We start from the raw sequence: 14,749 nt of genomic DNA on the forward strand, positions 1-14,749 counted from the left end.
GGTATATTCTTTAGTATGTGATGTGGTTAGTGACGTATGTAAGAGGGGTGGTGTTACTTCTATATAACTTGTGTCTTACATGGAGGATATTGTCTTGTTTCATTATGAATACAGACCATTGCATATGCAATTTGTAAGAATAAAGATAACCTTTGCTTTTTCAAATACCGTATATACTCGAGTATAAGTCGACCCGAATATAAGCCGAGGCACCTAATTTTACCACCAAAAACTGGGAAAACTTATTGACTCGAGTATAAGCCTAGGGTGGGAAATGCAGCAGCTACTGGTAATTTTTTTTTCTTCAAAAGCTCACTTCTGTTTAATTACTGTAATTTTAGTCAGAGTTTTAAACACTCAGGATAATCACAGTCTTAAAAAATGATGTCATAACTCAAACATTTTTATAGGGATTCTCACCAGATCTTTCGTAGGTCTATTAAAGTCCATATTAGAGGACTTTAAATGTTTATGTGCCATTCATTCTCGTTTTACTCACACTCCCAAAAACCAGGCATTCCAAGGATAATTGTGAATGGTCTTGTATGCATTAGTCTATTTATCTTAAATGAACATGCACTACATGTCTTCCATATATTTTAATAGAGATGTGATGGCTTGCAAATAGTCCACACTTTAACCTTTTACTTTACCAGCGCTGTATATTTGGCACAATATTTTCATGGACCTATTAGCTGCCCTATTTTACAATGTGCACCAACTTAATATAAAGCTACACTGTTTCCTGACCAGCGCAACAAATATACTTTACAAGGAGACAGCGAGACAGCGAGACAGCGAGAGAGACAGCAAAACAGCGAGACAGCGAGAGAGACAGCGAGACAGCCTTTCACTTACCCCGCTCTGCGTTCCACTGACAGGAAGTTCGGCATTTGCGTTCCAAATGCCGAACTTCCTGTCAGTGGATTTCACATGCGTTCCACTGCGGAAGATAGGAGCTCAGGGACCGGACACCAGGTTAGTTCACCCGTGTATAAGCCGAGAAGGCTTTTTCAGCATACAAAAATGTGCTGAAAAACTCGGCTTATACACGAGTATATACGGTACTTATATTTTTTTTGAATCATTTATGCGTTAACATTATGGAGGTCCCACCGAGAAATATCTATAATTATCGATCAGCCAACACTTCTGGAAGAGGGGAGAGGAAAATATATACTCAATAGTGGCCACAAAAGGTAATATATTTTTATCTTATGATTATATATTTCTGTCTCCCACTCTCTGGGTTTGCTGAAAAGGTATTTATAGTTATCTCTGTAAGTGTGAAATTGCAAACGTATCTAAAATTGTTTGTCTATATGCTTTATATTTTTGAATAGAAGTATAAGCATAGATTTGGTACTAATTAGAATTTCTATTTTCTGTTTATTACTCAGAGACTGTTATATCTTGTTAGCCATGGAATGAATAAGTGAATATATGTGAGTGTGATTGGGCTTTCTTTACGAGGCCAGAATCCAGGTCAGTTGCCAAATTCAAATATCACTCAGGTTAACGTTTGAAGGAGGCAAAGCATAGTCCCAAGTCACTTACGGTGAAACATAAAAATACACTAGAAGGCCTTAGATAGCAGCGCGTGTAATATGTGTGTATGATAAGTCCAGGATTTATCTGACGAGATAAAGTGTGATGTCGCTTATAACGGTTGGAGCCTGTAAGCAGGGAGTTGCATATTAATAGTGGTTGTAGCACTATTACCATAGCGCAGACTGACTGGAGTATAAAAAAGATAAGCTGCGCCATGAGAGCATATGCAACCACACTGGAAAAGCCTAATGATAGGTTGATAATTTCCCCCTGGTTCTCCAGTGGCTGTTATGTTCCATAAATATGAAAAATAGTCTGTTCAATATGTGCATAAATGGTTAACAAGGTGTCCTGAATTTACAGAAAAAGGAAATTTCGATATAAATGTCCTAGGAGAAATAGGAAAGGGTGTTTTTAAAAGTAAAAAAACGCAAGCTTTGCAATTTTGGTTAAATGAGGTTAATTTTCAAACCCCTAGCAATAGTGCAAGAGTTGAAATTTATGTACAGTGGAATTTTGCTATGGCTAAATTTTTAGATTGTTCTAAAGTTTTTTTTTTATTAAACAGGGTACAATTGAAAGGGTTAGAGAATATAATGCTAGATTCAGAAGAGAAGTTGTAAATCATTTGGGTGTTTCTGATGTGTTTGCAAAAGCGGATTTTAAAAGTATTTTGACTAGTGCTTTCGTGGAGGGGTTGAAAAATAATTTAAAAGTCAGAGTGCAAATTCATGACCATCTCTGGGTTATGAAGGATATTGATGCCTTAGCCGCTATTGCTGCACATCATGAGGATAATATGGTAATTAAAAAGGTTGAAACTAATGCAAGGGTTAAAAATCCTGACAGAAGTAACAGATCACAAGTGATATGTTATAACTGCCAGGAGAGGGGGCATTGTGCCAAGTATTGCAGAAAGCCTAGGAAACAGACAATCTGGTAAGACCAGATCAAATTGACGGTCTCCAGCAACTTTTGTACACGTGTCCAGTATTAAAAAAAAACCAATGTATAGGCCCCATTGTGAATATGACAGTTAATGGTAATAAGCATGAATTTCTGATTGATACGGGAACTGCAGGATCAGTACTAAAAAAAAAAAAAAAAAATTTTTTTTTTTATTACCAATTACTGATAGAATTGTAAATGCCCATAGGAGTCGCTGATCATGTAATTTCTTTAAAAGAAACAGAGCCAGAAAAAGGGTCACTTTAGGTCCTATCACAGATAAACATTTTTTTATTGGCAGCAAATGCTCCTTCTAATTTGTTAGGTAGAGACTTGTTGTGTAAATTAGGATGTTCAATATATTGTACTCCAGATGGAGTGTTTTTAGACATACCTGAGAGAAATAGACATGCAGATAGCTTTTGATATAGATACTAATATGTCTTATCACGACACATATGGAATTCAGCTTGTATGGTGTTAACAACCAGGGCTAAATAAAATGGTAGATGACATGCTAGAAAATGTAGCTAGTCAGTTGTGGACTATAGATTTAAATGAGACTGGGAAAATGAAGATTAGCCCGATCTCTGTTAAATTGAAACCAAATGTATCAAATTATGAGTTGTCACTTATTTTGTTTTGTCATGAATATTCAGGTCATGCAGCTGGTGTTTTGACATAGCCCCATGGGAATATCCCCAGACCTGTTGCATACTACTGTAAGAAACTTGATCCCGTGGCTAGAGGGTTTCCAAATTGTATTAAAATATGTTGCAGCCACAGCTATATTGGTAGACAAATGTGCCAATACAGTTTTGGGAAATCCACTTACTGTTCAAGTGTCACATGTTGTATTAACGCTTTTAAAATGTCATATGATTAGATATGTTACAAATTGCAGACTAACAAAATGGGAATTGATTCTTCTAATGGCTGCAAATATTACACTTGTCAGATGTAACGTTTTAAATATTCTGCTACAATTGTTTATTACTTCTGATATTGAATCTGATAAGATTAAAAAGGGAGAGGAAGGTATATTTGAATACACCAGATAATGATTTGGCATCCAGTGAATCAGATGAGGAGAATGCAAACAAAAGTGAACGTCAGAATTTTGAATATTTTGTTCATGAACCACATGATTGTGTTGTATACATGCAGCAAACTACTGCATCATGATCAGATTTAAGAAATACCATTGTAAAATCCTGATTTAATTTTCTATGTAGATGGTAGTTGTCATAGGAGAAATGATACAGGAGCATTGAAGTCAGGATTTGCAATAGTGGATGATAATGTGACTATATATTCTGAAAGCTTATCAGTTCCACACTTTGCTCAGATGCTGAATTAAAAGTATTAATTAAAGCTTGTCAATTGGCAGAGGATAAAACAGTAAATATTTACACTGATAGTAAATATGGGTTCGGTGTTGTTCATGATTATACTGAAATATGGCGACAAAGAAATGTAATTACAGCTGATGGTACAACAGTCGCTTATCATGAAATTGTAAATGAATTATTGAATGCTATTCAGTTACCAAAAGAGGTAGCAGTTATTAAATGCCAAGCGCATATGACAGGACATGATGAAGTAACAAAAGGAAATCATAGAGCTAACTTAACTGCTAAGAGAGCAGCAGAAAGAGACATTGCACAGATTGTTGAAAATACTAAAATTCTAAATGTTGTAATACCTGATTAAACTGAACTAATTGAGATGAAAAAAGGTTGTGTTTCACAGGGAAAGGCCCGATGGGAAATGGCAGGATGTCAAATTGGTAAAGATGGACTGTGGAATCAGTGGGAAATAGATATTGGCCCTTTATCAGACAAGGAGTGGGAAATGGTTACAGACAGTACTAAAGGTTATACTTTATCATTAAAATTTCAACAAATACAGGTGTTTATCTTACACAGGGCCTACTTTACCCCTATTAGATTGGCAAAATTTCGCCCGGATGCTACCCCTAACTGTCCGAAATGCAATTCGATCAATGCTACTTTTTGGCACCTTCTATGGGAATGTTCATGTATACAAATCTTCTGGCGAAGGATCAGGAGATGTATTCAGGTTACTGGAATTGAAGTGTCTCTTAGTGCACCGGCCACTTGTCTCTTTGGGCTCCGATTGAAGGGGAAAGTTAATAAACTGACAAAAATGTACATTTCACAGTTATTGATGTTGGCTAAGGTCTGTATAGCGAGGCTGTGGTTGGCCCCGACGAGTCCCATGGTTAAAAATTGGAAGGCACTGGTCAATACCACCATAAGGCACGAGAGATTTGTTTATACTAGCAGACAGGCTCTGAAGGAATTTGAGAATATATGGTACAGATGGTTAGAGTCTCCATTCTATCCTATGTCATCTAGTACAGATGCTCTAAACCCTGCATGTGTAACATACTTATGTATAAGCATTTACGATGTATGATCCTGAATGAATATAGCACATTTATTATTATTATTATTATGCTTTAATGTAATCTTGTAAATTCCGTCATTTAATTCCGATATGTATGCGATTGTTTTTCTTTTCTTTTTGTTGTTTAGTATGTTTATATCTTAAAAAATTTCAATAAAAATACTGGATTTAAAAAAAAAAAAGATGGACTGTGGCATGGAAAGGGAGGTAAGCCTGTAATTCTCAGAGCACTCTTACCAGCATTGGCACAAATGAGTCATGGATTAACCCATGCAGGTAAGGCTGCTATGAAGAATATAGTCCATATGTATTGGTATGCACCTGGATTTTCAGCCATAGCTGCCAGGTACTGTGCTTGATGTATTATCTGTCTACAGAGTAATGCAGGGAAGGCAGTAAAAACAATACCTAATTACCTGCCACCAACTGACGGCCCATTTCAAATAATTCAAATTGATTTTATCCAACTTCCTAAGTGTAGGATGTTAGAATATGTATTAATATGTGTTGATAAATTTTGTGGTTGGGTTGAAGGTTACGCAGTTGCAAAAGCCACCGCTAATGTTACAGCTAAGAAAAAATGTACAAGAATTTGTATGTAGATATGGCATACCACAGGTACTTTCTTCTGATCAAGGTCATCATTTTATTGGATCTATTTTTAAGCAAATGTGTGAATTGTTAGTTATAAAACAGCTTCATGTACCGTACCATCCACAAAGTAGGGGGAAAGTTGAAAGATACGACGAGATTATTAAAAATAAACTGTCTAAAGTATTCAAGGAAACAAGGATGCTATGGCCTGATGCATTACCAATAGTTTTACATGCTATCAGATTAACCCCTCGAGGTCCTCTCAATTTATCACCGTATGAGATTCTGTTTGGAAGAATTCCCAATTTAACTCTGAATTGCAATACCAGTCAAAGCCAAGTTAATGATGTGACTGTTAACTACATTCTATCGTTTACTAAACAGTTGAGACAGATTCAAGCTGCTGTGATAGGCACACAACCGATTCCGATTGACGGAGCCTGTCATAATTTGAATTCGAGAAATTGGATGATGATAAGAAGTTTCTTAAGATCCGGATCGTTGACTGATCGGTGGGGAGGTCCATATCTCGTGCTATTAACGACGCCAACAGCATTAAAGGTCAAAGAAAAAAGCACTTGGATACACGCTTCCCATTGAAAGAAAGCAGTCGATCCTGAACAAGTGAGAAGATAATTATCACCTTTATTCTACAAGTAAGGGATATTTCTGAGACCATAATAATGTCTCAGCACTTACAAAGGCAAGATGCTCTCCACTTGACGAAGTCAGGGGATGAAAATCTTGTGAAGAGGAAGAGACAAGAAACGGAAAGAAACTGGTATTCAGAGTTAATTGGTCCACAGCCAAATTTGAAATTATGGACATTGCTATTTGTTTTAACATTAATCATGTTGGCAATTGGTATTTTTTCTTGATCTGTATGTTTACAGCCATGTAAATGGACAAGAGAACTATAATGTAACAGTTTTGGAAAGGAGAGTTAAATGAGATGCATCACAGAACCATTGTGGAGATTTATCTCCAACATAAGCATGTATTTGTAAATATTGTGAGCATCATATGGAAAAACTGCGTTCAATGGTGCTTAGATGATCCAATTTATTTTAGTGATCGACATCCAATAAATGTATTTCATTAGTTAATAGGAAAAAACTTAATACTAGTGAGTGTTATGTTTATACACAAGTACCTCATGGACATTATAATGTTGGTCTTATACCATTTCCTATAAATGAAAGTAAAATTAGGTGAAAAGAAATGTGGTAATAAAACAAAAGAAGAGTATAGTACTACAATGCCATCACATATAAAATTGCTAAAGTATTATAATGTGATACATGAAAATATAACATGTTATAATAAAACTACAAAACCTACGATTCAACAGAAAGGAGTGAATTATAAAGTATCAAAAATATGTTTAGGAATAATAAAGGAACGTTTGAGGATTGTATAGTTTAATTCTTTAACAATAATTGAAAAATTGATTAATATAACATTGAGTGGGAATATAATTAGGTGGATGATACATTCTGCTAATCGGACCACTTGTGAATTGGACTATGAGGCAGCTCATAGTTTAATATCTGATATACTATATACACTTCCTGAGAATTTGCATTTCATATGTGGAAGGCGAGCATATAAATGGCTACCTCCAAATTCTGAAGGTATATGTTATATTGGAGAATTAATTCCTAGCACAATTATAATATGACATCAAGATCTGGTTGACATGGTCGCTCAGGACTTAAAACGCAGAAAGAGGAGATCTGTAAAAACTGTAAGTACTAAATATAATCATCTTTTTAAAACAGAACATTCAGTCAAAGTAGGGGTAGGTTTTGAAAATGTTTTCACTCATGGACATGTGGGATATTTAAATAATATTAAAGCAATTGAATAATTAGCTGATTTGTTGGATAACATTACAGAAATTTATGATGACACTTTTAGATATGTTTCCAAAGAGTTTAGATCGTATAAAACTAAATTAATCCAACATAGATTAATATTAGATTATTTAACTGCACAAAGTAGTGGATATTGTCACATTTTAGAAACGGTTTATAATGTGTATTAGTGTATGTACATTTTGAATAATAAGACAAACCGAGAAGAAGAAATAGATAAATATATGTTACATATTTCAAAATTAAAAAAATAAATTCAGAATAAGTCATAATAACATTGATACAGAAGATGATAATTGGTGAGAGAATTTGATAGTGGATTCCTTCTACTTGATTTACAGGTATATTCTCAGGAATATTAGGGTAGTGGAAAGGACTATTTTGGACATTAAAAAAATATGCTATTATTTTTCTAATAATATGTGCATTAATTTATCTTCTTTTAAAATGTAGTCTCGGATTCACAAAGGAATGTTTCTATTGCATTGAAGAATATCAAGGAGAATAGGATATTTGTACCACAACTTAAATAAACATTTCTCTTTGATAGTTAGTTTTATAAAAGATATTAATATCTCTTTTTATATTTTTTTGTAGTTGATATGTTTTTTTAGTTAAAGATTATAGTGTGTGAATAGTTTTCACAAAGAGGGGAAATGTAATAGAAAAATTATGGTACAAATATATGTTGGATAAAACAATATTGATGTGTATAAAATCTGTTGGTCAAATTATTTCTTTCTGTATTCTGTGAAATGGTTAAATTGTTTTTCTATGTTATACTCTACAATAGGGCATCTATTCATAGGATGTTAAAATGGTCAGCAGCTGTCATGCTATATAGAGAGAAGAGTGTAAGAGGTCACATATGCCCTTTGACCTGCTTAGGCATAGAAATCTGTGTACTATGAAGAGATTATATATAACCAACTTTGTCCTTTTGAGGTATATTCTTTAGTATGTGATGTTGTTAGTGACGTATGTAAGAGGGGTGGTGTTACTTCTATATAACTTGTGTCTTACATGGAGGATATTGTCTTGTTTTATGATGAATACAGACCATTGCATATGCAATTTGTAAGAATAAAGATAACCTTTGCTTTTTCAAATACTTATATTTTTTTTGAATCATTTATGCGTTAACATTATTAACCTCAATAACATTCATTTCCACTCATTTCCAGTCTATTCTGAACACCTCACACCTCACAATATTGTTTTTAGGCCAAAAGGTTGCACCGAGGTAGCTGGATGACTAAGCTAAGCGACAGTGGGCGGCACAAACACGTGGCCCATCTAGGAGTGGCACTGCAGTGGCAGACAGGATGGCAGTTTGAAAAGCTAGGCCTAAAAGAGCACATAATGCCAAAAAAAGAGGTGCAAGATGGAATTGTCCTTGGGCCCTCCCACCCACCCTTATGTTGGTGAAATAACACATGCGCACTTTAACAAACCAATCATTTCAGCGACAGGGCCTACAAAACTCTGGCTGAAATTATTGGTTTGTTTGGACCCCCACAAAACGAGCTGGCAAAGAAAAAAAAGAGGTGTAAGATGGAATTATCCTTGGGCCCTCCCACCCACCCTTATGTTGCGGAAAAAGGACATGCACACTTTAACAAACCAATCATTTCAGCGACAGGGCCTACCAAACTACTGTGGCTGAGATGATTGGTTTGTTTGGGCCCCCACACAAAAAAAGCTATTCATCTCTCCCTGTACAAAGTAAACTGGCTCTACTGAGGCAAGATGTCGTCCTCATCCTCTGATTCCTCGCCCCCTTCAGTGTGTACTTCCTCATCCTCACACATTATCAATTCGTCCTAGATGGACTCCACAATCACAGGTCCCTCTGTAGTCTCTGGAGGCCATTGCTGGTCTTCATTGAAGAATTGATAATTCATTTTGATGAACATCTTCTCAACGTTTTGCGGAAGCAACCTCCTTCGCTGCTCACTGACCAGGTTCCCCGCTGCACTAAAAACTCTTTCGGAGTACACACTGGAGGGGGGACAACTCAGGTAAAATAGAGCCAGTTTGTACAGGGGCTTCCAAACTGCCTTTTTTTCCTGCCAGTACAAGTAAGGACTGTCTGACATGTCTACTTGGATGCTGTCAGCAACGTTATCCTCCACCATTTTTTCAATGGTGACAGAACCCAATGCAGCGACAGTAGACATGTCAGCAATGGTTGGCAGGTCCTTCAGTCCGGACCAGATGTTCTCTGCATCCCCGCCAGTGGGTCGTTTAGAAAATCTCAGCTGTTTCCTCACAGCCACTGGTGTGGAAGAAAATGAAGGAGGAGCTGTTGGAATGTCACGGTCCTCTTCAGAGGACAATCTCCTGATCAGAAGGTCTTTGCACCGCTGTAGACTTGCGTCCGCCGGAAACAGAGACACAACATACGCTTTAAACCGAGGATCGAGCACAGTGGCCAGAATGTATTCCTCCTTTAAAAGACTGACCACCCTCGGATCCTGGCAAAGCGTATGAAGGGCTTCATCCACAAGAGCTACATGCTTTGTGGAATCGCAATGCTTTACCAGCTCCTCCCTCACTTTCTCCAGCTGCTTCTGCAACAGTCTGATCAGGGGAATCACCTGACTCAAGCTGGCAGTGTCGGTACTGACTTATCGTGTGGCAAGTTCAAACGGCTGGAGAACCTTGCACAACACGGAAATCAGTCTCCACTGCGCTTGACTCAGGCGCATCCCCACTCCTTTGCTTATGTCGTAGGTGGCTGTGTAGGCTTGAATGGCCTTTTGCTGCTCCTCCATCCTCTGCAGCATATAGAGGGTGGAGTTCCAGCACGTCACAACCTCTTGTTTGAGGTGATGGCAGGGCAGGTTCAGGCTTTTTGATGGTGCTCCAGTCTTCGGTAAGCAGTGGCTGATTGGCGAATGTGTCCCGCAATTTTGCGGGCCACCGCAAGCATATCCTGCACACCCCTGTCACTTTTCAGATAATGCAGCACCACCAAATTTATTGTGTGGGCAAAACATGGCACGTGTTGGAAATTGCCCATATGTAATGCCCGCACAATGTTACTGGCGTTGTCCGACACCACAAATTCCCAGGAGAGTGTAAGTGGGGTAAGCCACTGCAAGATGATTTCCCTCAGTTTCTCTAAGAGGTTGTCAGCGTTGTGCCTCTTACTGAAACCAGTGATACACAACATTGCCTGCCTTGTAACGAGCAGGCGTTTCGGAGATGCTGCTACTGATGCTGCTGCTGCTGTTGCTGCGGAAGGCGATGCATCTACCCAGTGGGCTGTCACAGTCATATAATCCTTAGTTTGCCCTGAACCACTTGTCCACATGTCCGTGGTTAAGTGGACAGTGGGTACAACCGCATTTTTCAGAGCACTGAGGACACTTTTTCGTACATCACGGGTATCGCCTGCCTAGTGAAGTGGAATCTAGACGGGATTTGGTACCGGGGACACAATCTCCATCAACCTTCTAAATCCCACTCCACTGATGGTGGACACCGGACGCACGTCTAACACTAACATAGCTGTCAAGGCTGCAGTTATCCGCTTTGCTATAAGATGACTGCTGTCGTACTTCATGCTCATGGCAAATGACTGTTGTACGGTCAATTGCTTAGTGAAAGACGTAGCGGTTTTACGACTTCCCCTCTGGGATGATGACCGACTCCCAGCAGCAACAGCAGCAGCGGCAGTAGTAGGCGTTCCACTGTAGGATCCTCTGGAAGAATCACGGATTGAAGAGGACTCAGTCATGCCGGTGACATGGCCTGCAGGACTATCTCCCATCGTTATCGAGGAGGAAATTGACGAGGAGGGTGTTGCTGGTGTGGATACAATGGCACCAAGGGATTTAGGTGTCCCTGGACTGCTGATGGTCCTAGCCACAGTTCCTGAACTAAACACAGATTTATGAATGTTCTTCAGGTGACGTATAAGGGAGAATGTCCCTAGGTGGCCAAGATCCTTACCCCTGCTTATTGCAGCTTTACATAAGGTACATATGGCAATACATTTGTTGTCCAGATTGGGATAGAAATAATTCCAGACCGAAGAGGTGGATTTATTGGTCTTCTGGCCAGGCATGACGATGGGCTTTTTCATCCCATGGACAACAACTGTTTCCCCCCTGGTGCCTCATTTAAGAAAACCACATCAGCATCCTCCTCCTCAAGTCCCTCCTCAGCGCCAGCTACATCAATATCCTCTTCCTGGTGTACAACATTGACACCTTCATTATCCAAATCTGTAACTGCACTGTGGGTGATCCTTCCAGCATATGCAGAGGGCATGCTGCAAATGGTGGAAGAAGCCACCTATTCCCGTACAGTGATGGGAAGGTCAGGCTTCGCAACCACCAACACCCTTGGACTCACCTTGGGGATTTGTGATACCATGTCTTTAGAAGGCAGAGTTGTTTGCTGTGTTGTTGATGACAGCTTAACTCTCTTAAATTTTCTAGAGGGGGGGGAGGAGGAGGGCTTAGATCTTTGGGTGAAGCTGAACCACTAGTCATGAACACGGGCCAGGGCCTAAGCCGTTCCTTGCCACTCCGTGTCGTAAATGGCATATTGGCAAGTTTACGTTTCTCCTCAGATGATTTTAATTTTCTTTTTTTTTGCTAATTTTAGTGAACTTTGGGTTTATGGATTTTACATGCCCTCTACTATGACATTGGGCATCGGCCTTGGCAGACGACTTTGATGGCATTTCATCGTCTATGTCATGACTAGTGGCAGCAGCTTCAGCATTAGGAGGAAGTGGTTCTTGATCTTTCCCTACTTTATCCTCCAAATTTTTGTACTCCCGGCAAAGGCTTTAAAAATTATATCCGGCACAGGACAGTACCACTGGACTGGAGTTAGATAGCAGTACCAATGGACTTATACTGCAGGATCAGTAAACTTTGTTATATAGCAGTACCAATGGACTTATACTGCAGGATCAGTGAACTTTGTTATATAGCAGTACCACTGGACTGGACACAGGACAGAGCACAGGACAGCACCACTGGACTGAGCAGGACAGAGCACAGGACAGCACCACTGGACTGAGCAGGACAGAGCACAGGACACCACCACTGGACTGAGCAGGACAGAGTACAGGACAGCACCACTGGACTGAGCAGGACAGAGCACAGGACACCACCACTGGACTGAGCAGGACAGAGCACAGCACAGCACCACTGGAATGAGCAGAACAGAGTACACCACTAACACACCCTCCCTCTTCCCTGATCAATGCCCGAGTGAAGATGGCGGCGGCAAGCGGGGACTAATATGAATCCGGATCTCGCGAGATCCGACGGCGGGATTAAGAACGTTTTGCCTCGTTTTAAAGTTTTGCAATCGGCGGGAATACCCAAACAGTGCTCGGATTAGGCTCGGATCGGCACTGTTCGGGGGTGTTCTAATTACTGAAATCCGAGCCCGATCACCCCTATGAGTGACCAGATGAAACATTTATTTTATGAATACTAAATACATAAACAATTGTCTCTATTGCTTGATGAACTTGCTGCATGTAAGTAATGCCTCTAATGACACACTGTTTTACTACAGGTCGATTTATTATATATAGGGCCTGATGCTGAATTGGACACATATTGGACGTAGATTACACTCAAACAGCCATCCCTACAAATAGCGCATTTACACCATATGCTGAGTTGCACACATCACAAGATGCATCCAGCTCTGCACCTGTAGCATATGTGCTAAGTTTATGCCAGGCGTACATAAACCCATAGATGCATACAGTCATGGCCAAAAGTTTTGAGAATAACACAAATACTATTTTGCACAAAGTCTGCTGCCTCAGTTGTTATGATGGCAAATTGAATATACTCTAGAATTGCATGAAGAGTCATCAGATGAATTGCAATTAATTTCAAAGTCCCTCTTTGCCATGACAATAAACTTGATTCCAAAACAACATTTCTACTGCACTGCTTGAAATCATTGTTCTTCCCCCTGTAAACCATGGTTATCTGCAAGGAAACATGTGCAGTCATCATTGCTTTGCACAAAAAGGGTTTCACAGGCAACGATATTGCTGCTAGTAAGGTTGCACCTAAATCAACAATTTATCGGATCATCAAGAACTTCAAGGAGAGAGGTTCAATAGTTGTGAAGAAGGCGTCAGGGTGCCCAAGAACATAGAGCAAGCACCAGGACCTTCTCCTAAAGTTGATTCAGTTGCGGAATTGGGGAACCACCAATGCAGAGCTTGCTCAGGAATGGCAGCAGGCAGGTGTGAGTGCATGTGCACTCACAGTGAGGCGAAGACTTTTGGAGAATGGCCTGGTGTCAAGAAGGCCAGGAAAGAAGCCACTTCTCTTCAGAAAAAACATCAGGGACAGACTGATATTCTGTAAAAGGTACTGCTGAGGACTGGGGTAAAGTTATTTTCTCTGATAAATCCCCTTTCAGTTTGTTTGGGTCATCTTGAAAAACACTTGTCTGGAGAAGGAAAGGTGAGTGCTACCATCAGTCCTGTGTCATGCATTCTGAGACCATTCATGTGTGGGGTTGCTTCTCAGACAAGGGACTGGGCTCACTCAAAATTTTGCCTACGAACACAGTCATGAATAAAGAATGGTACCAAAACATCCTCCAAGAGCAACTTCTCCAAACCATCTAAGAACAGTTTGGTGCCGAACAATGCCTTTTCCAGCATGATGGAGCACCTTGCCAAAAGCAAAAGTGATAAATAAGTGGCTCGGGGATGAAAACATTGAAATTTTGGGTCTATGGCCAGGAAACTCCCCAGATCTTACTCCCATTGAGAACTTGTGGTCAATACTCAAGAGGCGGGTCGACAAACAAACATACACAAATTCTGACAAACTCCAAACATTCATTAGGCAAGAACAGGCGGCCGTCAGTCAGTATGTGGCCCAGAAGTTGATTGACAGCATGCCAGGGCGAATTGCAGGGGTCTTTAAAAAGGAGGGTCAACACTGCAAATATTAAAACTTAATGTAATTGTCAATAAAAGCCTTTGACACTTATGAAATACTTGTAATTTTATTTCATTATATCATAGCAACATCTAACAAGAAAGTCTAAAACCACTGAAGCAGCAAACTTTTTTAAAACCAATACTTGTGTCATTCTCAAAACTTTTGGCCATTACTGTACAAACAACTAGATCATAAACACAAGAAAGGTGTCACGGGCACTAGGAGTCTTTACCCAGGGATCACCAGGTGATGGGCTTACCAGAGCAGTATAGATGGTAATATGGTACTCTAGGAGTGGGGTGATCACGGAACAGGAGACAGCAGATGATAGAGATGCTCGTGAAAGTCTATGACTAGCAGCACTGGTAATATATATGTAGTAGTACACGAGGA

The sequence above is a fragment of the Mixophyes fleayi genome, chromosome 5, assembly GCF_038048845.1.
Source record: "Mixophyes fleayi isolate aMixFle1 chromosome 5, aMixFle1.hap1, whole genome shotgun sequence".
Lineage (NCBI taxonomy): Eukaryota > Metazoa > Chordata > Amphibia > Anura > Limnodynastidae > Mixophyes > Mixophyes fleayi.